At 38.0% G+C, this 18,779-nt stretch overlaps 47 pseudogenes; all 47 read left to right on the forward strand.

Annotated features, from left to right (window-relative positions):
* The first annotated feature begins 46 nt into the window (after positions 1 to 46).
* Positions 47 to 165, forward strand: LOC124346650 (annotated as a pseudogene).
* Positions 166 to 448: 283 nt separating this feature from the next.
* LOC124345328 lies at positions 449 to 567 on the forward strand (annotated as a pseudogene).
* Positions 568 to 851: 284 nt separating this feature from the next.
* LOC124345329 lies at positions 852 to 970 on the forward strand (annotated as a pseudogene).
* Positions 971 to 1,254: 284 nt separating this feature from the next.
* LOC124344696 lies at positions 1,255 to 1,373 on the forward strand (annotated as a pseudogene).
* A 284-nt stretch (positions 1,374 to 1,657) lies between these two features.
* Positions 1,658 to 1,776, forward strand: LOC124346651 (annotated as a pseudogene).
* Positions 1,777 to 2,058: 282 nt separating this feature from the next.
* Positions 2,059 to 2,177, forward strand: LOC124344642 (annotated as a pseudogene).
* A 283-nt stretch (positions 2,178 to 2,460) lies between these two features.
* LOC124345305 lies at positions 2,461 to 2,579 on the forward strand (annotated as a pseudogene).
* A 283-nt stretch (positions 2,580 to 2,862) lies between these two features.
* Positions 2,863 to 2,981, forward strand: LOC124345784 (annotated as a pseudogene).
* A 283-nt stretch (positions 2,982 to 3,264) lies between these two features.
* On the forward strand, positions 3,265 to 3,383 carry LOC124346652 (annotated as a pseudogene).
* A 282-nt stretch (positions 3,384 to 3,665) lies between these two features.
* On the forward strand, positions 3,666 to 3,784 carry LOC124345785 (annotated as a pseudogene).
* A 283-nt stretch (positions 3,785 to 4,067) lies between these two features.
* LOC124346653 lies at positions 4,068 to 4,186 on the forward strand (annotated as a pseudogene).
* A 283-nt stretch (positions 4,187 to 4,469) lies between these two features.
* On the forward strand, positions 4,470 to 4,588 carry LOC124345306 (annotated as a pseudogene).
* A 283-nt stretch (positions 4,589 to 4,871) lies between these two features.
* Positions 4,872 to 4,990, forward strand: LOC124344643 (annotated as a pseudogene).
* Positions 4,991 to 5,273: 283 nt separating this feature from the next.
* Positions 5,274 to 5,392, forward strand: LOC124346654 (annotated as a pseudogene).
* A 283-nt stretch (positions 5,393 to 5,675) lies between these two features.
* On the forward strand, positions 5,676 to 5,794 carry LOC124346655 (annotated as a pseudogene).
* Positions 5,795 to 6,077: 283 nt separating this feature from the next.
* Positions 6,078 to 6,196, forward strand: LOC124345330 (annotated as a pseudogene).
* A 284-nt stretch (positions 6,197 to 6,480) lies between these two features.
* Positions 6,481 to 6,599, forward strand: LOC124346656 (annotated as a pseudogene).
* Positions 6,600 to 6,881: 282 nt separating this feature from the next.
* LOC124346658 lies at positions 6,882 to 7,000 on the forward strand (annotated as a pseudogene).
* Positions 7,001 to 7,283: 283 nt separating this feature from the next.
* Positions 7,284 to 7,402, forward strand: LOC124345331 (annotated as a pseudogene).
* Positions 7,403 to 7,686: 284 nt separating this feature from the next.
* LOC124346659 lies at positions 7,687 to 7,805 on the forward strand (annotated as a pseudogene).
* A 282-nt stretch (positions 7,806 to 8,087) lies between these two features.
* On the forward strand, positions 8,088 to 8,206 carry LOC124346660 (annotated as a pseudogene).
* A 283-nt stretch (positions 8,207 to 8,489) lies between these two features.
* LOC124346661 lies at positions 8,490 to 8,608 on the forward strand (annotated as a pseudogene).
* Positions 8,609 to 8,890: 282 nt separating this feature from the next.
* On the forward strand, positions 8,891 to 9,009 carry LOC124344644 (annotated as a pseudogene).
* Positions 9,010 to 9,292: 283 nt separating this feature from the next.
* LOC124345307 lies at positions 9,293 to 9,411 on the forward strand (annotated as a pseudogene).
* A 284-nt stretch (positions 9,412 to 9,695) lies between these two features.
* Positions 9,696 to 9,814, forward strand: LOC124346662 (annotated as a pseudogene).
* Positions 9,815 to 10,096: 282 nt separating this feature from the next.
* LOC124345332 lies at positions 10,097 to 10,215 on the forward strand (annotated as a pseudogene).
* A 284-nt stretch (positions 10,216 to 10,499) lies between these two features.
* On the forward strand, positions 10,500 to 10,618 carry LOC124346663 (annotated as a pseudogene).
* Positions 10,619 to 10,900: 282 nt separating this feature from the next.
* On the forward strand, positions 10,901 to 11,019 carry LOC124344645 (annotated as a pseudogene).
* A 283-nt stretch (positions 11,020 to 11,302) lies between these two features.
* Positions 11,303 to 11,421, forward strand: LOC124345308 (annotated as a pseudogene).
* Positions 11,422 to 11,705: 284 nt separating this feature from the next.
* On the forward strand, positions 11,706 to 11,824 carry LOC124346664 (annotated as a pseudogene).
* Positions 11,825 to 12,106: 282 nt separating this feature from the next.
* Positions 12,107 to 12,225, forward strand: LOC124344647 (annotated as a pseudogene).
* A 283-nt stretch (positions 12,226 to 12,508) lies between these two features.
* LOC124345309 lies at positions 12,509 to 12,627 on the forward strand (annotated as a pseudogene).
* A 282-nt stretch (positions 12,628 to 12,909) lies between these two features.
* On the forward strand, positions 12,910 to 13,028 carry LOC124345469 (annotated as a pseudogene).
* A 284-nt stretch (positions 13,029 to 13,312) lies between these two features.
* LOC124344844 lies at positions 13,313 to 13,431 on the forward strand (annotated as a pseudogene).
* Positions 13,432 to 13,715: 284 nt separating this feature from the next.
* On the forward strand, positions 13,716 to 13,834 carry LOC124346665 (annotated as a pseudogene).
* Positions 13,835 to 14,118: 284 nt separating this feature from the next.
* LOC124346666 lies at positions 14,119 to 14,237 on the forward strand (annotated as a pseudogene).
* Positions 14,238 to 14,520: 283 nt separating this feature from the next.
* LOC124345263 lies at positions 14,521 to 14,639 on the forward strand (annotated as a pseudogene).
* Positions 14,640 to 14,922: 283 nt separating this feature from the next.
* On the forward strand, positions 14,923 to 15,041 carry LOC124346667 (annotated as a pseudogene).
* Positions 15,042 to 15,324: 283 nt separating this feature from the next.
* On the forward strand, positions 15,325 to 15,443 carry LOC124345761 (annotated as a pseudogene).
* Positions 15,444 to 15,727: 284 nt separating this feature from the next.
* Positions 15,728 to 15,846, forward strand: LOC124346669 (annotated as a pseudogene).
* Positions 15,847 to 16,128: 282 nt separating this feature from the next.
* Positions 16,129 to 16,247, forward strand: LOC124345695 (annotated as a pseudogene).
* Positions 16,248 to 16,530: 283 nt separating this feature from the next.
* Positions 16,531 to 16,649, forward strand: LOC124345310 (annotated as a pseudogene).
* A 284-nt stretch (positions 16,650 to 16,933) lies between these two features.
* On the forward strand, positions 16,934 to 17,052 carry LOC124346670 (annotated as a pseudogene).
* A 282-nt stretch (positions 17,053 to 17,334) lies between these two features.
* On the forward strand, positions 17,335 to 17,453 carry LOC124346674 (annotated as a pseudogene).
* Positions 17,454 to 17,736: 283 nt separating this feature from the next.
* LOC124346671 lies at positions 17,737 to 17,855 on the forward strand (annotated as a pseudogene).
* Positions 17,856 to 18,138: 283 nt separating this feature from the next.
* Positions 18,139 to 18,257, forward strand: LOC124345219 (annotated as a pseudogene).
* A 284-nt stretch (positions 18,258 to 18,541) lies between these two features.
* LOC124346672 lies at positions 18,542 to 18,660 on the forward strand (annotated as a pseudogene).
* The last annotated feature ends 119 nt before the right edge of the window (positions 18,661 to 18,779 follow it).

The following is an 18,779-nucleotide window of genomic DNA, read 5'->3' on the forward strand; positions in this document are numbered from 1 at the left end:
TCTATTCATCCATTGGGACAGGGAGGGTAAATTTTAATTTTTTAATGTCAACGGCCATATCACGTAGAACGCACCTGGTCTCGTCAGCTCCCAGAAGTTAAGTTACGTCGAGTCCCGTTAGTACTTGGAAGGGTGACCGCTTGGGAATACGGGATGTCGTTGGCGATGAATAGTTTGTTTACAATAACAAATTTATTGAAATTTTTTTCAATCACGATGGTTACCAGTCCAAATTCGTAGATCAAAAATTTCAATGACATAGGGATGGGTTCAATTCATCTATAGGAATGATTGTGGATGAATTCCATTGAGAGTTTTTCAAAGTTGATCGCGTTTTTTTATTCGCGATGGTTACCAGTCCGAATTCAATGAACAAACATTTCAGTCACTTTGAAGTGATTTTCTATTCATCCATTGGGACTGGGAGGGTAAATTTTCATTTTTGAATGTCAACGGCCATATCACGTAGAACGCACCTGGTCTCGTCAGCTCCCAGAAGTTAAGTTACGTCGAGTCCCGTTAGTACTTGGAAGGGTGACCGCTTGGGAATACGATGTGTCGTTGGCGATGAATAGTTTGTTTACAATAACAAATTTTTTTAAATTTTTTTTCAATCACGATGGTTACCAGTCCAAATTCGTAGATCAAAAATTTCAATGACATAGGGATGGGTTCAATTCATCTATAGGAATGATTGTGGATGAATTCCATTGAGAGTTTTTCAAAGTTGATCGCGTTTTTTTATTCGCGATGGTTACCAGTCCGAATTCAATGAACAAACATTTCAATCACTTTGAAGTGATTTTCTATTCATCCATTGGGACTGGGAGGGTAAATTTTCATTTTTGAATGTCAACGGCCATATCACGTAGAACGCACCTGGTCTCGTCAGCTCCCAGAAGTTAAGTTACGTCGAGTCCCGTTAGTACTTGGAAGGGTGACCGCTTGGGAATACGATGTGTCGTTGGCGATGAATAGTTTGTTTACAATAACAAATTTTTTTAAATTTTTTTTCAATCACGATGGTTACCAGTCCAAATTCGTAGATCAAAAATTTCAATGACATAGGGATGGGTTCAATTCATCTATAGGAATGATTGTGGATGAATTCCATTGAGAGTTTTTCAAAGTTGATCGCGTTTTTTTATTCGCGATGGTTACCAGTCCGAATTCAATGAACAAACATTTCAATCACTTTGAAGTGATTTTCTATTCATCCATTGGGACAGGGAGGGTAAATTTTAATTTTTGAATGTCAACGGCCATATCACGTAGAACGCACCTGGTCTCGTCAGCTCCCAGAAGTTAAGTTACGTCGAGTTCCGTTAGTACTTGGAAGGGTGACCGCTTGGGAATACGGGATGTCGTTGGCGATGAATAGTTTGTTTACAATAACAAATTTTTTTAAATTTTTTTTCAATCACGATGGTTACCAGTCCAAATTCGTAGATCAAAAATTTCAATGACATAGGGATGGGTTCAATTCATCTATAGGAATGATTGTGGATGAATTCCATTGAGAGTTTTTCAAAGTTGATCGCGTTTTTTTATTCGCGATGGTTACCAGTCCGAATTCAATGAACAAACATTTCAATCACTTTGAAGTGATTTTCTATTCATCCATTGGAACAGGGAGGGTAAATTTTAATTTTTTAATGTCAACGGCCATATCACGTAGAACGCACCTGGTCTCGTCAGCTCCCAGAAGTTAAGTTACGTCGAGTCCCGTTAGTACTTGGAAGGGTGACCGCTTGGGAATACGGGATGTCGTTGGCGATGAATAGTTTGTTTACAATAACAAATTTTTTGAAATTTTTTTCAATCACGATGGTTACCAGTCCAAATTCGTAGATCAAAAATTTCAATGACAAAGGGATAGCTTCAATTCATCTATAGGAATGATTCTGGATGAATTCCATTGAGAGTTTTTCAAAGTTGATCGCGTTTTTTTATTCGCGATGGTTACCAGTCCGAATTCAATGAACAAACATTTCAATCACTTTGAAGTGATTTTCTATTCATCCATTGGGACAGGGAGGGTAAATTTTAATTTTTAATGTCAACGGCCATATCACGTAGAACGCACCTGGTCTCGTCAGCTCCCAGAAGTTAAGTTACGTCGAGTCCCATTAGTACTTGGAAGGGTGACCGCTTGGGAATACGGGATGTCGTTGGCGATGAATAGTTTGTTTACAATAACAAATTTATTGAAATTTTTTTCAATCACGATGGTTACCAGTCCAAATTCGTAGATCAAAAATTTCAATGACATAGGGATGGGTTCAATTCATCTATAGGAATGATTGTGGATGAATTCCATTGAGAGTTTTTCAAAGTTGATCGCGTTTTTTTATTCGCGATGGTTACCAGTCCGAATTCAATGAACAAACATTTCAATCACTTTGAAGTGATTTTCTATTCATCCATTGGGACTGGGAGGGTAAATTTTCATTTTTGAATGTCAACGGCCATATCACGTAGAACGCACCTGGTCTCGTCAGCTCCCAGAAGTTAAGTTACGTCGAGTCCCGTTAGTACTTGGAAGGGTGACCGCTTGGGAATACGGGATGTCTTTGGCGATGAATAGTTTGTTTACAATAACAAATTTTTTGAAATTTTTTTTCAATCACGATGGTTACCAGTCCAAATTCGTAGATCAAAAATTTCAATGACATAGGGATGGGTTCAATTCATCTATAGGAATGATTGTGGATGAATTCCATTGAGAGTTTTTCAAAGTTGATCGCGTTTTTTTATTCGCGATGGTTACCAGTCCGAATTCAATGAACAAACATTTCAATCACTTTGAAGTGATTTTCTATTCATCCATTGGGACAGGGAGGGTAAATTTTAATTTTTAATGTCAACGGCCATATCACGTAGAACGCACCTGGTCTCGTCAGCTCCCAGAAGTTAGCTTACGTCGAGTCCCATTAGTACTTGGAAGGGTGACCGCTTGGGAATACGGGATGTCGTTGGCGATGAATAGTTTGTTTACAATAACAAATTTATTGAAATTTTTTTCAATCACGATGGTTACCAGTCCAAATTCGTAGATCAAAAATTTCAATGACATAGGGATGGGTTCAATTCATCTATAGGAATGATTGTGGATGAATTCCATTGAGAGTTTTTCAAAGTTGATCGCGTTTTTTTATTCGCGATGGTTACCAGTCCGAATTCAATGAACAAACATTTCAATCACTTTGAAGTGATTTTCTATTCATCCATTGGGACTGGGAGGGTAAATTTTCATTTTTGAATGTCAACGGCCATATCACGTAGAACGCACCTGGTCTCGTCAGCTCCCAGAAGTTAAGTTACGTCGAGTCCCGTTAGTACTTGGAAGGGTGACCGCTTGGGAATACGGGATGTCGTTGGCGATGAATAGTTTGTTTACAATAACAAATTTATTGAAATTTTTTTCAATCACGATGGTTACCAGTCCAAATTCGTAGATCAAAAATTTCAATGACATAGGGATGGGTTCAATTCATCTATAGGAATGATTGTGGATGAATTCCATTGAGAGTTTTTCAAAGTTGATCGCGTTTTTTTATTCGCGATGGTTACCAGTCCGAATTCAATGAACAAACATTTCAATCACTTTGAAGTGATTTTCTATTCATCCATTGGGACAGGGAGGGTAAATTTTAATTTTTAATGTCAACGGCCATATCACGTAGAACGCACCTGGTCTCGTCAGCTCCCAGAAGTTAGCTTACGTCGAGTCCCATTAGTACTTGGAAGGGTGACCGCTTGGGAATACGGGATGTCGTTGGCGATGAATAGTTTGTTTACAATAACAAATTTATTGAAATTTTTTTCAATCACGATGGTTACCAGTCCAAATTCGTAGATCAAAAATTTCAATGACATAGGGATGGGTTCAATTCATCTATAGGAATGATTGTGGATGAATTCCATTGAGAGTTTTTCAAAGTTGATCGCGTTTTTTTATTCGCGATGGTTACCAGTCCGAATTCAATGAACAAACATTTCAATCACTTTGAAGTGATTTTCTATTCATCCATTGGGACTGGGAGGGTAAATTTTCATTTTTGAATGTCAACGGCCATATCACGTAGAACGCACCTGGTCTCGTCAGCTCCCAGAAGTTAAGTTACGTCGAGTCCCGTTAGTACTTGGAAGGGTGACCGCTTGGGAATACGGGATGTCGTTGGCGATGAATAGTTTGTTTACAATAACAAATTTATTGAAATTTTTTTCAATCACGATGGTTACCAGTCCAAATTCGTAGATCAAAAATTTCAATGACATAGGGATGGGTTCAATTCATCTATAGGAATGATTGTGGATGAATTCCATTGAGAGTTTTTCAAAGTTGATCGCGTTTTTTTATTCGCGATGGTTACCAGTCCGAATTCAATGAACAAACATTTCAATCACTTTGAAGTGATTTTCTATTCATCCATTGGGACTGGGAGGGTAAATTTTCATTTTTGAATGTCAACGGCCATATCACGTAGAACGCACCTGGTCTCGTCAGCTCCCAGAAGTTAAGTTACGTCGAGTCCCGTTAGTACTTGGAAGGGTGACCGCTTGGGAATACGGGATGTCTTTGGCGATGAATAGTTTGTTTACAATAACAAATTTTTTGAAATTTTTTTTCAATCACGATGGTTACCAGTCCAAATTCGTAGATCAAAAATTTCAATGACATAGGGATGGGTTCAATTCATCTATAGGAATGATTGTGGATGAATTCCATTGAGAGTTTTTCAAAGTTGATCGCGTTTTTTTATTCGCGATGGTTACCAGTCCGAATTCAATGAACAAACATTTCAATCACTTTGAAGTGATTTTCTATTCATCCATTGGGACAGGGAGGGTAAATTTTAATTTTTAATGTCAACGGCCATATCACGTAGAACGCACCTGGTCTCGTCAGCTCCCAGAAGTTAAGTTACGTCGAGTCCCATTAGTACTTGGAAGGGTGACCGCTTGGGAATACGGGATGTCGTTGGCGATGAATAGTTTGTTTACAATAACAAATTTATTGAAATTTTTTTCAATCACGATGGTTACCAGTCCAAATTCGTAGATCAAAAATTTCAATGACATAGGGATGGGTTCAATTCATCTATAGGAATGATTGTGGATGAATTCCATTGAGAGTTTTTCAAAGTTGATCGCGTTTTTTTATTCGCGATGGTTACCAGTCCGAATTCAATGAACAAACATTTCAATCACTTTGAAGTGATTTTCTATTCATCCATTGGGACTGGGAGGGTAAATTTTCATTTTTGAATGTCAACGGCCATATCACGTAGAACGCACCTGGTCTCGTCAGCTCCCAGAAGTTAAGTTACGTCGAGTCCCGTTAGTACTTGGAAGGGTGACCGCTTGGGAATACGGGATGTCGTTGGCGATGAATAGTTTGTTTTCAATAACAAATTTCTTGAAATTTTTTTTCAATCACGATGGTTACCAGTCCAAATTCGTAGATCAAAAATTTCAATGACACAGGGATAGGTTCAATTCATCTATAGGAATGATTCTGGATGAATTCCATTGAGAGTTTTTCAAAGTTGATCGGGTTTTTTTATTCGCGATGGTTACCAGTACGAATTCAATGAACAAACATTTCAATCACTTTGAAGTGATTTTCTATTCATCCATTGGGACAGGGAGGGTAAATTTTAATTTTTAATGTCAACGGCCATATCACGTAGAACGCACCTGGTCTCGTCAGCTCCCAGAAGTTAAGTTACGTCGAGTCCCGTTAGTACTTGGAAGGGTGACCGCTTGGGAATACGGGATGTCGTTGGCGATGAATAGTTTGTTTACAATAACAAATTTATTGAAATTTTTTTCAATCACGATGGTTACCAGTCCAAATTCGTAGATCAAAAATTTCAATGACATAGGGATGGGTTCAATTCATCTATAGGAATGATTCTGGATGAATTCCATTGAGAGTTTTTCAAAGTTGATCGCGTTTTTTTATTCGCGATGGTTACCAGTCCGAATTCAATGAACAAACATTTCAGTCACTTTGAAGTGATTTTCTATTCATCCATTGGGACTGGGAGGGTAAATTTTCATTTTTGAATGTCAACGGCCATATCACGTAGAACGCACCTGGTCTCGTCAGCTCCCAGAAGTTAAGTTACGTCGAGTCCCGTTAGTACTTGGAAGGGTGACCGCTTGGGAATACGATGTGTCGTTGGCGATGAATAGTTTGTTTACAATAACAAATTTTTTGAAATTTTTTTTCAATCACGATGGTTACCAGTCCAAATTCGTAGATCAAAAATTTCAATGACATAGGGATGGGTTCAATTCATCTATAGGAATGATTGTGGATGAATTCCATTGAGAGTTTTTCAAAGTTGATCGCGTTTTTTTATTCGCGATGGTTACCAGTCCGAATTCAATGAACAAACATTTCAATCACTTTGAAGTGATTTTCTATTCATCCATTGGGACAGGGAGGGTAAATTTTAATTGTTTAATGTCAACGGCCATATCACGTAGAACGCACCTGGTCTCGTCAGCTCCCAGAAGTTAAGTTACGTCGAGTCCCGTTAGTACTTGGAAGGGTGACCGCTTGGGAATACGGGATGTCGTTGGCGATGAATAGTTTGTTTACAATAACAAATTTTTTGAAATTTTTTTCAATCACGATGGTTACCAGTCCAAATTCGTAGATCAAAAATTTCAATGACAAAGGGATAGCTTCAATTCATCTATAGGAATGATTCTGGATGAATTCCATTGAGAGTTTTTCAAAGTTGATCGCGTTTTTTTATTCGCGATGGTTACCAGTACGAATTCAATGAACAAACATTTCAATCACTTTGAAGTGATTTTCTATTCATCCATTGGGACAGGGAGGGTAAATTTTAATTTTTAATGTCAACGGCCATATCACGTAGAACGCACCTGGTCTCGTCAGCTCCCAGAAGTTAAGTTACGTCGAGTCCCGTTAGTACTTGGAAGGGTGACCGCTTGGGAATACGGGATGTCGTTGGCGATGAATAGTTTGTTTACAATAACAAATTTATTGAAATTTTTTTCAATCACGATGGTTACCAGTCCAAATTCGTAGATCAAAAATTTCAATGACATAGGGATGGGTTCAATTCATCTATAGGAATGATTCTGGATGAATTCCATTGAGAGTTTTTCAAAGTTGATCGCGTTTTTTTATTCGCGATGGTTACCAGTCCGAATTCAATGAACAAACATTTCAGTCACTTTGAAGTGATTTTCTATTCATCCATTGGGACTGGGAGGGTAAATTTTCATTTTTGAATGTCAACGGCCATATCACGTAGAACGCACCTGGTCTCGTCAGCTCCCAGAAGTTAAGTTACGTCGAGTCCCGTTAGTACTTGGAAGGGTGACCGCTTGGGAATACGATGTGTCGTTGGCGATGAATAGTTTGTTTACAATAACAAATTTTTTGAAATTTTTTTTCAATCACGATGGTTACCAGTCCAAATTCGTAGATCAAAAATTTCAATGACATAGGGATGGGTTCAATTCATCTATAGGAATGATTGTGGATGAATTCCATTGAGAGTTTTTCAAAGTTGATCGCGTTTTTTTATTCGCGATGGTTACCAGTCCGAATTCAATGAACAAACATTTCAATCACTTTGAAGTGATTTTCTATTCATCCATTGGGACAGGGAGGGTAAATTTTAATTTTTTAATGTCAACGGCCATATCACGTAGAACGCACCTGGTCTCGTCAGCTCCCAGAAGTTAAGTTACGTCGAGTCCCGTTAGTACTTGGAAGGGTGACCGCTTGGGAATACGGGATGTCGTTGGCGATGAATAGTTTGTTTACAATAACAAATTTTTTGAAATTTTTTTCAATCACGATGGTTACCAGTCCAAATTCGTAGATCAAAAATTTCAATGACAAAGGGATAGCTTCAATTCATCTATAGGAATGATTCTGGATGAATTCCATTGAGAGTTTTTCAAAGTTGATCGCGTTTTTTTATTCGCGATGGTTACCAGTACGAATTCAATGAACAAACATTTCAATCACTTTGAAGTGATTTTCTATTCATCCATTGGGACAGGGAGGGTAAATTTTAATTTTTAATGTCAACGGCCATATCACGTAGAACGCACCTGGTCTCGTCAGCTCCCAGAAGTTAAGTTACGTCGAGTCCCGTTAGTACTTGGAAGGGTGACCGCTTGGGAATACGGGATGTCGTTGGCGATGAATAGTTTGTTTACAATAACAAATTTATTGAAATTTTTTTCAATCACGATGGTTACCAGTCCAAATTCGTAGATCAAAAATTTCAATGACATAGGGATGGGTTCAATTCATCTATAGGAATGATTCTGGATGAATTCCATTGAGAGTTTTTCAAAGTTGATCGCGTTTTTTTATTCGCGATGGTTACCAGTCCGAATTCAATGAACAAACATTTCAATCACTTTGAAGTGATTTTCTATTCATCCATTGGGACAGGGAGGGTAAATTTTAATTTTTTAATGTCAACGGCCATATCACGTAGAACGCACCTGGTCTCGTCAGCTCCCAGAAGTTAAGTTACGTCGAGTCCCGTTAGTACTTGGAAGGGTGACCGCTTGGGAATACGGGATGTCGTTGGCGATGAATAGTTTGTTTACAATAACAAATTTTTTGAAATTTTTTTCAATCACGATGGTTACCAGTCCAAATTCGTAGATCAAAAATTTCAATGACAAAGGGATAGCTTCAATTCATCTATAGGAATGATTCTGGATGAATTCCATTGAGAGTTTTTCAAAGTTGATCGCGTTTTTTTATTCGCGATGGTTACCAGTCCGAATTCAATGAACAAACATTTCAATCACTTTGAAGTGATTTTCTATTCATCCATTGGGACAGGGAGGGTAAATTTTAATTTTTAATGTCAACGGCCATATCACGTAGAACGCACCTGGTCTCGTCAGCTCCCAGAAGTTAAGTTACGTCGAGTCCCATTAGTACTTGGAAGGGTGACCGCTTGGGAATACGGGATGTCGTTGGCGATGAATAGTTTGTTTACAATAACAAATTTATTGAAATTTTTTTCAATCACGATGGTTACCAGTCCAAATTCGTAGATCAAAAATTTCAATGACATAGGGATGGGTTCAATTCATCTATAGGAATGATTGTGGATGAATTCCATTGAGAGTTTTTCAAAGTTGATCGCGTTTTTTTATTCGCGATGGTTACCAGTCCGAATTCAATGAACAAACATTTCAATCACTTTGAAGTGATTTTCTATTCATCCATTGGGACTGGGAGGGTAAATTTTCATTTTTGAATGTCAACGGCCATATCACGTAGAACGCACCTGGTCTCGTCAGCTCCCAGAAGTTAAGTTACGTCGAGTCCCGTTAGTACTTGGAAGGGTGACCGCTTGGGAATACGGGATGTCTTTGGCGATGAATAGTTTGTTTACAATAACAAATTTTTTGAAATTTTTTTTCAATCACGATGGTTACCAGTCCAAATTCGTAGATCAAAAATTTCAATGACATAGGGATGGGTTCAATTCATCTATAGGAATGATTGTGGATGAATTCCATTGAGAGTTTTTCAAAGTTGATCGCGTTTTTTTATTCGCGATGGTTACCAGTCCGAATTCAATGAACAAACATTTCAATCACTTTGAAGTGATTTTCTATTCATCCATTGGGACAGGGAGGGTAAATTTTAATTTTTGAATGTCAACGGCCATATCACGTAGAACGCACCTGGTCTCGTCAGCTCCCAGAAGTTAAGTTACGTCGAGTCCCGTTAGTACTTGGAAGGGTGACCGCTTGGGAATACGGGATGTCGTTGGCGATGAATAGTTTGTTTACAATAACAAATTTTTTGAAATTTTTTTCAATCACGATGGTTACCAGTCCAATTTCGTAGATCAAAAATTTCAATGACAAAGGGATAGCTTCAATTCATCTATAGGAATGATTCTGGATGAATTCCATTGAGAGTTTTTCAACGTTGATCGCGTTTTTTTATTCGCGATGGTTACCAGTCCGAATTCAATGAACAAACATTTCAATCACTTTGAAGTGATTTTCTATTCATCCATTGGGACAGGGAGGGTAAATTTTAATTTTTAATGTCAACGGCCATATCACGTAGAACGCACCTGGTCTCGTCAGCTCCCAGAAGTTAAGTTACGTCGAGTCCCGTTAGTACTTGGAAGGGTGACCGCTTGGGAATACGATGTGTCGTTGGCGATGAATAGTTTGTTTACAATAACAAATTTTTTGAAATTTTTTTTCAATCACGATGGTTACCAGTCCAAATTCGTAGATCAAAAATTTCAATGACATAGGGATGGGTTCAATTCATCTATAGGAATGATTGTGGATGAATTCCATTGAGAGTTTTTCAAAGTTGATCGCGTTTTTTTATTCGCGATGGTTACCAGTCCGAATTCAATGAACAAACATTTCAATCACTTTGAAGTGATTTTCTATTCATCCATTGGGACAGGGAGGGTAAATTTTAATTTTTTAATGTCAACGGCCATATCACGTAGAACGCACCTGGTCTCGTCAGCTCCCAGAAGTTAAGTTACGTCGAGTCCCGTTAGTACTTGGAAGGGTGACCGCTTGGGAATACGGGATGTCGTTGGCGATGAATAGTTTGTTTACAATAACAAATTTTTTGAAATTTTTTTCAATCACGATGGTTACCAGTCCAAATTCGTAGATCAAAAATTTCAATGACAAAGGGATAGCTTCAATTCATCTATAGGAATGATTCTGGATGAATTCCATTGAGAGTTTTTCAAAGTTGATCGCGTTTTTTTATTCGCGATGGTTACCAGTCCGAATTCAATGAACAAACATTTCAATCACTTTGAAGTGATTTTCTATTCATCCATTGGGACAGGGAGGGTAAATTTTAATTTTGAATGTCAACGGCCATATCACGTAGAACGCACCTGGTCTCGTCAGCTCCCAGAAGTTAAGTTACGTCGAGTCCCATTAGTACTTGGAAGGGTGACCGCTTGGGAATACGGGATGTCGTTGGCGATGAATAGTTTGTTTACAATAACAAATTTATTGAAATTTTTTTCAATCACGATGGTTACCAGTCCAAATTCGTAGATCAAAAATTTCAATGACATAGGGATGGGTTCAATTCATCTATAGGAATGATTGTGGATGAATTCCATTGAGAGTTTTTCAAAGTTGATCGCGTTTTTTTATTCGCGATGGTTACCAGTCCGAATTCAATGAACAAACATTTCAATCACTTTGAAGTGATTTTCTATTCATCCATTGGGACTGGGAGGGTAAATTTTCATTTTTGAATGTCAACGGCCATATCACGTAGAACGCACCTGGTCTCGTCAGCTCCCAGAAGTTAAGTTACGTCGAGTCCCGTTAGTACTTGGAAGGGTGACCGCTTGGGAATACGGGATGTCTTTGGCGATGAATAGTTTGTTTACAATAACAAATTTTTTGAAATTTTTTTTCAATCACGATGGTTACCAGTCCAAATTCGTAGATCAAAAATTTCAATGACATAGGGATGGGTTCAATTCATCTATAGGAATGATTGTGGATGAATTCCATTGAGAGTTTTTCAAAGTTGATCGCGTTTTTTTATTCGCGATGGTTACCAGTCCGAATTCAATGAACAAACATTTCAATCACTTTGAAGTGATTTTCTATTCATCCATTGGGACAGGGAGGGTAAATTTTAATTTTTGAATGTCAACGGCCATATCACGTAGAACGCACCTGGTCTCGTCAGCTCCCAGAAGTTAAGTTACGTCGAGTCCCGTTAGTACTTGGAAGGGTGACCGCTTGGGAATACGGGATGTCGTTGGCGATGAATAGTTTGTTTACAATAACAAATTTTTTGAAATTTTTTTCAATCACGATGGTTACCAGTCCAATTTCGTAGATCAAAAATTTCAATGACAAAGGGATAGCTTCAATTCATCTATAGGAATGATTCTGGATGAATTCCATTGAGAGTTTTTCAAAGTTGATCGCGTTTTTTTATTCGCGATGGTTACCAGTCCGAATTCAATGAACAAACATTTCAATCACTTTGAAGTGATTTTCTATTCATCCATTGGGACAGGGAGGGTAAATTTTAATTTTTAATGTCAACGGCCATATCACGTAGAACGCACCTGGTCTCGTCAGCTCCCAGAAGTTAAGTTACGTCGAGTCCCATTAGTACTTGGAAGGGTGACCGCTTGGGAATACGGGATGTCGTTGGCGATGAATAGTTTGTTTACAATAACAAATTTATTGAAATTTTTTTCAATCACGATGGTTACCAGTCCAAATTCGTAGATCAAAAATTTCAATGACATAGGGATGGGTTCAATTCATCTATAGGAATGATTGTGGATGAATTCCATTGAGAGTTTTTCAAAGTTGATCGCGTTTTTTTATTCGCGATGGTTACCAGTCCGAATTCAATGAACAAACATTTCAATCACTTTGAAGTGATTTTCTATTCATCCATTGGGACTGGGAGGGTAAATTTTCATTTTTGAATGTCAACGGCCATATCACGTAGAACGCACCTGGTCTCGTCAGCTCCCAGAAGTTAAGTTACGTCGAGTCCCGTTAGTACTTGGAAGGGTGACCGCTTGGGAATACGGGATGTCTTTGGCGATGAATAGTTTGTTTACAATAACAAATTTTTTGAAATTTTTTTCAATCACGATGGTTACCAGTCCAATTTCGTAGATCAAAAAATTCAATGACAAAGGGATAGCTTCAATTCATCTATAGGAATGATTCTGGATGAATTCCATTGAGAGTTTTTCAAAGTTGATCGCGTTTTTTTATTCGCGATGGTTACCAGTCCGAATTCAATGAACAAACATTTCAATCACTTTGAAGTGATTTTCTATTCATCCATTGGGACAGGGAGGGTAAATTTTAATTTTTAATGTCAACGGCCATATCACGTAGAACGCACCTGGTCTCGTCAGCTCCCAGAAGTTAAGTTACGTCGAGTCCCATTAGTACTTGGAAGGGTGACCGCTTGGGAATACGGGATGTCTTTGGCGATGAATAGTTTGTTTACAATAACAAATTTTTTGAAATTTTTTTTCAATCACGATGGTTACCAGTCCAAATTCGTAGATCAAAAATTTCAATGACATAGGGATGGGTTCAATTCATCTATAGGAATGATTGTGGATGAATTCCATTGAGAGTTTTTCAAAGTTGATCGCGTTTTTTTATTCGCGATGGTTACCAGTCCGAATTCAATGAACAAACATTTCAATCACTTTGAAGTGATTTTCTATTCATCCATTGGGACAGGGAGGGTAAATTTTAATTTTTGAATGTCAACGGCCATATCACGTAGAACGCACCTGGTCTCGTCAGCTCCCAGAAGTTAAGTTACGTCGAGTTCCGTTAGTACTTGGAAGGGTGACCGCTTGGGAATATGGGATGTCGTTGGCGATGAATAGTTTGTTTACAATAACAAATTTTTTTAAATTTTTTTTCAATCACGATGGTTACCAGTCCAAATTCGTAGATCAAAAATTTCAATGACATAGGGATGGGTTCAATTCATCTATAGGAATGATTGTGGATGAATTCCATTGAGAGTTTTTCAAAGTTGATCGCGTTTTTTTATTCGCGATGGTTACCAGTCCGAATTCAATGAACAAACATTTCAATCACTTTGAAGTGATTTTCTTTTCATCCATTGGGACTGGGAGGGTAAATTTTCATTTTTGAATGTCAACGGCCATATCACGTAGAACGCACCTGGTCTCGTCAGCTCCCAGAAGTTAAGTTACGTCGAGTCCCGTTAGTACTTGGAAGGGTGACCGCTTGGGAATACGGGATGTCGTTGGCGATGAATAGTTTGTTTACAATAACAAATTTTTTGAAATTTTTTTTCAATCACGATGGTTACCAGTCCAAATTCGTAGATCAAAAATTTCAATGACATAGGGATGGGTTCAATTCATCTATAGGAATGATTGTGGATGAATTCCATTGAGAGTTTTTCAAAGTTGATCGCGTTTTTTTATTCGCGATGGTTACCAGTCCGAATTCAATGAACAAACATTTCAATCACTTTGAAGTGATTTTCTATTCATCCATTGGGACAGGGAGGGTAAATTTTAATTTTTTAATGTCAACGGCCATATCACGTAGAACGCACCTGGTCTCGTCAGCTCCCAGAAGTTAAGTTACGTCGAGTCCCGTTAGTACTTGGAAGGGTGACCGCTTGGGAATACGGGATGTCGTTGGCGATGAATAGTTTGTTTACAATAACAAATTTTTTGAAATTTTTTTCAATCACGATGGTTACCAGTCCAAATTCGTAGATCAAAAATTTCAATGACAAAGGGATAGCTTCAATTCATCTATAGGAATGATTCTGGATGAATTCCATTGAGAGTTTTTCAAAGTTGATCGCGTTTTTTTATTCGCGATGGTTACCAGTCCGAATTCAATGAACAAACATTTCAATCACTTTGAAGTGATTTTCTATTCATCCATTGGGACAGGGAGGGTAAATTTTAATTTTTTAATGTCAACGGCCATATCACGTAGAACGCACCTGGTCTCGTCAGCTCCCAGAAATTAAGTTACGTCGAGTCCCATTAGTACTTGGAAGGGTGACCGCTTGGGAATACGGGATGTCGTTGGCGATGAATAGTTTGTTTACAATAACAAATTTATTGAAATTTTTTTCAATCACGATGGTTACCAGTCCAAATTCGTAGATCAAAAATTTCAATGACATAGGGATGGGTTCAATTCATCTATAGGAATGATTGTGGATGAATTCCATTGAGAGTTTTTCAAAGTTGATCGCGTTTTTTTATTCGCGATGGTTACCAGTCCGAATTCAATGAACAAACATTTCAATCACTTTGAAGTGATTTTCTATTCATCCATTGGGACAGGGAGGGTAAATTTTAATTTTTTAATGTCAACGGCCATATCACGTAGAACGCACCTGGTCTCGTCAGCTCCCAGAAGTTAAGTTACGTCGAGTCCCGTTAGTACTTGGAAGGGTGACCGCTTGGGAATACGGGATGTCGTTGGCGATGAATAGTTTGTTTACAATAACAAATTTTTTTAAATTTTTTTCAATCACGATGGTTACCAGTCCAAATTCGTAGATCAAAAATTTCAATGACAAAGGGATAGCTTCAATTCATCTATAGGAATGATTCTGGATGAATTCCATTGAGAGTTTTTCAAAGTTGATCGCTTTTTTTTATTCGCGATGGTTACCAGTCCGAATTCAATGAACAAACATTTCAATCACTTTGAAGTGATTTTCTATTCATCCATTGGGACAGGGAGGGTTAATTTTAATTTTTTAATGTCAACGGCCATATCACGTAGAACGCACCTGGTCTCGTCAGCTCCCAGAAATTAAGTTACATCGAGTCCCGTTAGTACTTGGAAGGGTGACCGCTTGGGAATACGGGATGTCGTTGGCGATGAATAGTTTGTTTACAATAACAAATTTTTTGAAATTTTTTTTCAATCACGATGGTTACCAGTCCAAATTCGTAGATCAAAAATTTCAATGACATAGGGATGGGTTCAATTCATCTATAGGAATGATTGTGGATGAATTCCATTGAGAGTTTTTCAAAGTTGATCGCGTTTTTTTATTCGCGATGGTTACCAGTCCGAATTCAATGAACAAACATTTCAATCACTTTGAAGTGATTTTCTATTCATCCATTGGGACAGGGAGGGTAAATTTTAATTTTTGAATGTCAACGGCCATATCACGTAGAACGCACCTGGTCTCGTCAGCTCCCAGAAGTTAAGTTACGTCGAGTCCCGTTAGTACTTGGAAGGGTGACCGCTTGGGAATACGGGATGTCGTTGGCGATGAATAGTTTGTTTACAAGAACAAATTTTTTGAAATTTTTTTCAATCACGATGGTTACCAGTCCAAATTCGTAGATCAAAAATTTCAATGACAAAGGGATAGCTTCAATTCATCTATAGGAATGATTCTGGATGAATTCCATTGAGAGTTTTTCAAAGTTGATCGCGTTTTTTTATTCGCGATGGTTACCAGTCCGAATTCAATGAACAAACATTTCAATCACTTTGAAGTGATTTTCTATTCATCCATTGGGACAGGGAGGGTAAATTTTAATTTTTAATGTCAACGGCCATATCACGTAGAACGCACCTGGTGTCGTCAGCTCCCAGAAGTTAAGTTACGTCGAGTCCCATTAGTACTTGGAAGGGTGACCGCTTGGGAATACGGGATGTCGTTGGCGATGAATAGTTTGTTTACAATAACAAATTTATTGAAATTTTTTTCAATCACGATGGTTACCAGTCCAAATTCGTAGATCAAAAATTTCAATGACATAGGGATGGGTTCAATTCATCTATAGGAATGATTGTGGATGAATTCCATTGAGAGTTTTTCAAAGTTGATCGCGTTTTTTTATTCGCGATGGTTACCAGTCCGAATTCAATGAACAAACATTTCAATCACTTTGAAGTGATTTTCTATTCATCCATTGGGAATGGGAGGGTAAATTTTCATTTTTGAATGTCAACGGCCATATCACGTAGAACGCACCTGGTCTCGTCAGCTCCCAGAAGTTAAGTTACGTCGAGTCCCGTTAGTACTTGGAAGGGTGACCGCTTGGGAATACGGGATGTCTTTGGCGATGAATAGTTTGTTTACAATAACAAATTTTTTGAAATTTTTTTTCAATCACGATGGTTACCAGTCCAAATTCGTAGATCAAAAATTTCAATGACATAGGGATGGGTTCAATTCATCTATAGGAATGATTGTGGATGAATTCCATTGAGAGTTTTTCAAAGTTGATCGCGTTTTTTTATTCGCGATGGTTACCAGTCCGAATTCAATGAACAAACATTTCAATCACTTTGAAGTGATTTTCTATTCATCCATTGGGACAGGGAGGGTAAATTTTAATTTTTGAATGTCAACGGCCATATCACGTAGAACGCACCTGGTCTCGTCAGCTCCCAGAAGTTAAGTTACGTCGAGTCCCGTTAGTACTTGGAAGGGTGACCGCTTGGGAATACGGGATGTCGTTGGCGATGAATAGTTTGTTTACAATAACAAATTTTTTGAAATTTTTTTCAATCACGATGGTTACCAGTCCAATTTCGTAGATCAAAAATTTCAATGACAAAGGGATAGCTTCAATTCATCTATAGGAATGATTCTGGATGAATTCCATTGAGAGTTTTTCAAAGTTGATCGCGTTTTTTTATTCGCGATGGTTACCAGTCCGAATTCAATGAACAAACATTTCAATCACTTTGAAGTGATTTTCTATTCATCCATTGGGACAGGGAGGGTAAATTTTAATTTTTAATGTCAACGGCCATATCACGTAGAAAGCACCTGGTCTCGTCAGCTCCCAGAAGTTAAGTTACGTCGAGTCCCATTAGTACTTGGAAGGGTGACCGCTTGGGAATACGGGATGTCGTTGGCGATGAATAGTTTGTTTACAATAACAAATTTATTGAAATTTTTTTCAATCACGATGGTTACCAGTCCAAATTCGTAGATCAAAAATTTCAATGACATAGGGATGGGTTCAATTCATCTATAGGAATGATTGTGGATGAATTCCATTGAGAGTTTTTCAAAGTTGATCGCGTTTTTTTATTCGCGATGGTTACCAGTCCGAATTCAATGAACAAACATTTCAATCACTTTGAAGTGATTTTCTATTCATCCATTGGGACAGGGAGGGTAAATTTTAATTTTTGAATGTCAACGGCCATATCACGTAGAACGCACCTGGTCTCGTCAGCTCCCAGAAGTTAAGTTACGTCGAGTCCCGTTAGTACTTGGAAGGGTGACCGCTTGGGAATACGGGATGTCGTTGGCGATGAATAGTTTGTTTACAATAACAAATTTTTTGAAATTTTTTTCAATCACGATGGTTACCAGTCCAAATTCGTAGATCAAAAATTTCAATGACAAAGGGATAGCTTCAATTCATCTATAGGAATGATTCTGGATGAATTCCATTGAGAGTTTTTCAAAGTTGATCGCGTTTTTTTATTCGCGATGGTTACCAGTCCGAATTCAATGAACAAACATTTCAATCACTTTGAAGTGATTTTCTATTCATCCATTGGGACAGGGAGGGTAAATTTTAATTTTTTAATGTCAACGGCCATATCACGTAGAACGCACCTGGTCTCGTCAGCTCCCAGAAATTAAGTTACGTCGAGTCCCGTTAGTACTTGGAAGGGTGACCGCTTGGGAATACGGGATGTCGTTGGCGATGAATAGTTTGTTTACAATAACAAATTTTTTGAAATTTTTTTTCAATCACGATGGTTACCAGTCCAAATTCGTAGATCAAAAATTTCAATGACATAGGGATGGGTTCAATTCATCTATAGGAATGATTGTGGATGAATTCCATTGAGAGTTTTTCAAAGTTGATCGCGTTTTTTTATTCGCGATGGTTACCAGTCCGAATTCAATGAACAAACATTTCAATCACTTTGAAGTGATTTTCTATTCATCCATTGGGACAGGGAGGGTAAATTTTAATTTTTTAATGTCAACGGCCATATCACGTAGAACGCACCTGGTCTCGTCAGCTCCCAGAAGTTAAGTTACGTCGAGTCCCGTTAGTACTTGGAAGGGTGACCGCTTGGGAATACGGGATGTCGTTGGCGATGAATAGTTTGTTTACAATAACAAATTTTTTGAAATTTTTTTCAATCACGATGGTTACCAGTCCAAATTCGTAGATCAAAAATTTCAATGACAAAGGGATAGCTTCAATTCATCTATA

The sequence above is a fragment of the Daphnia pulicaria genome, chromosome 6 (assembly GCF_021234035.1).
Source record: "Daphnia pulicaria isolate SC F1-1A chromosome 6, SC_F0-13Bv2, whole genome shotgun sequence".
Classification (NCBI taxonomy): domain Eukaryota; kingdom Metazoa; phylum Arthropoda; class Branchiopoda; order Diplostraca; family Daphniidae; genus Daphnia; species Daphnia pulicaria.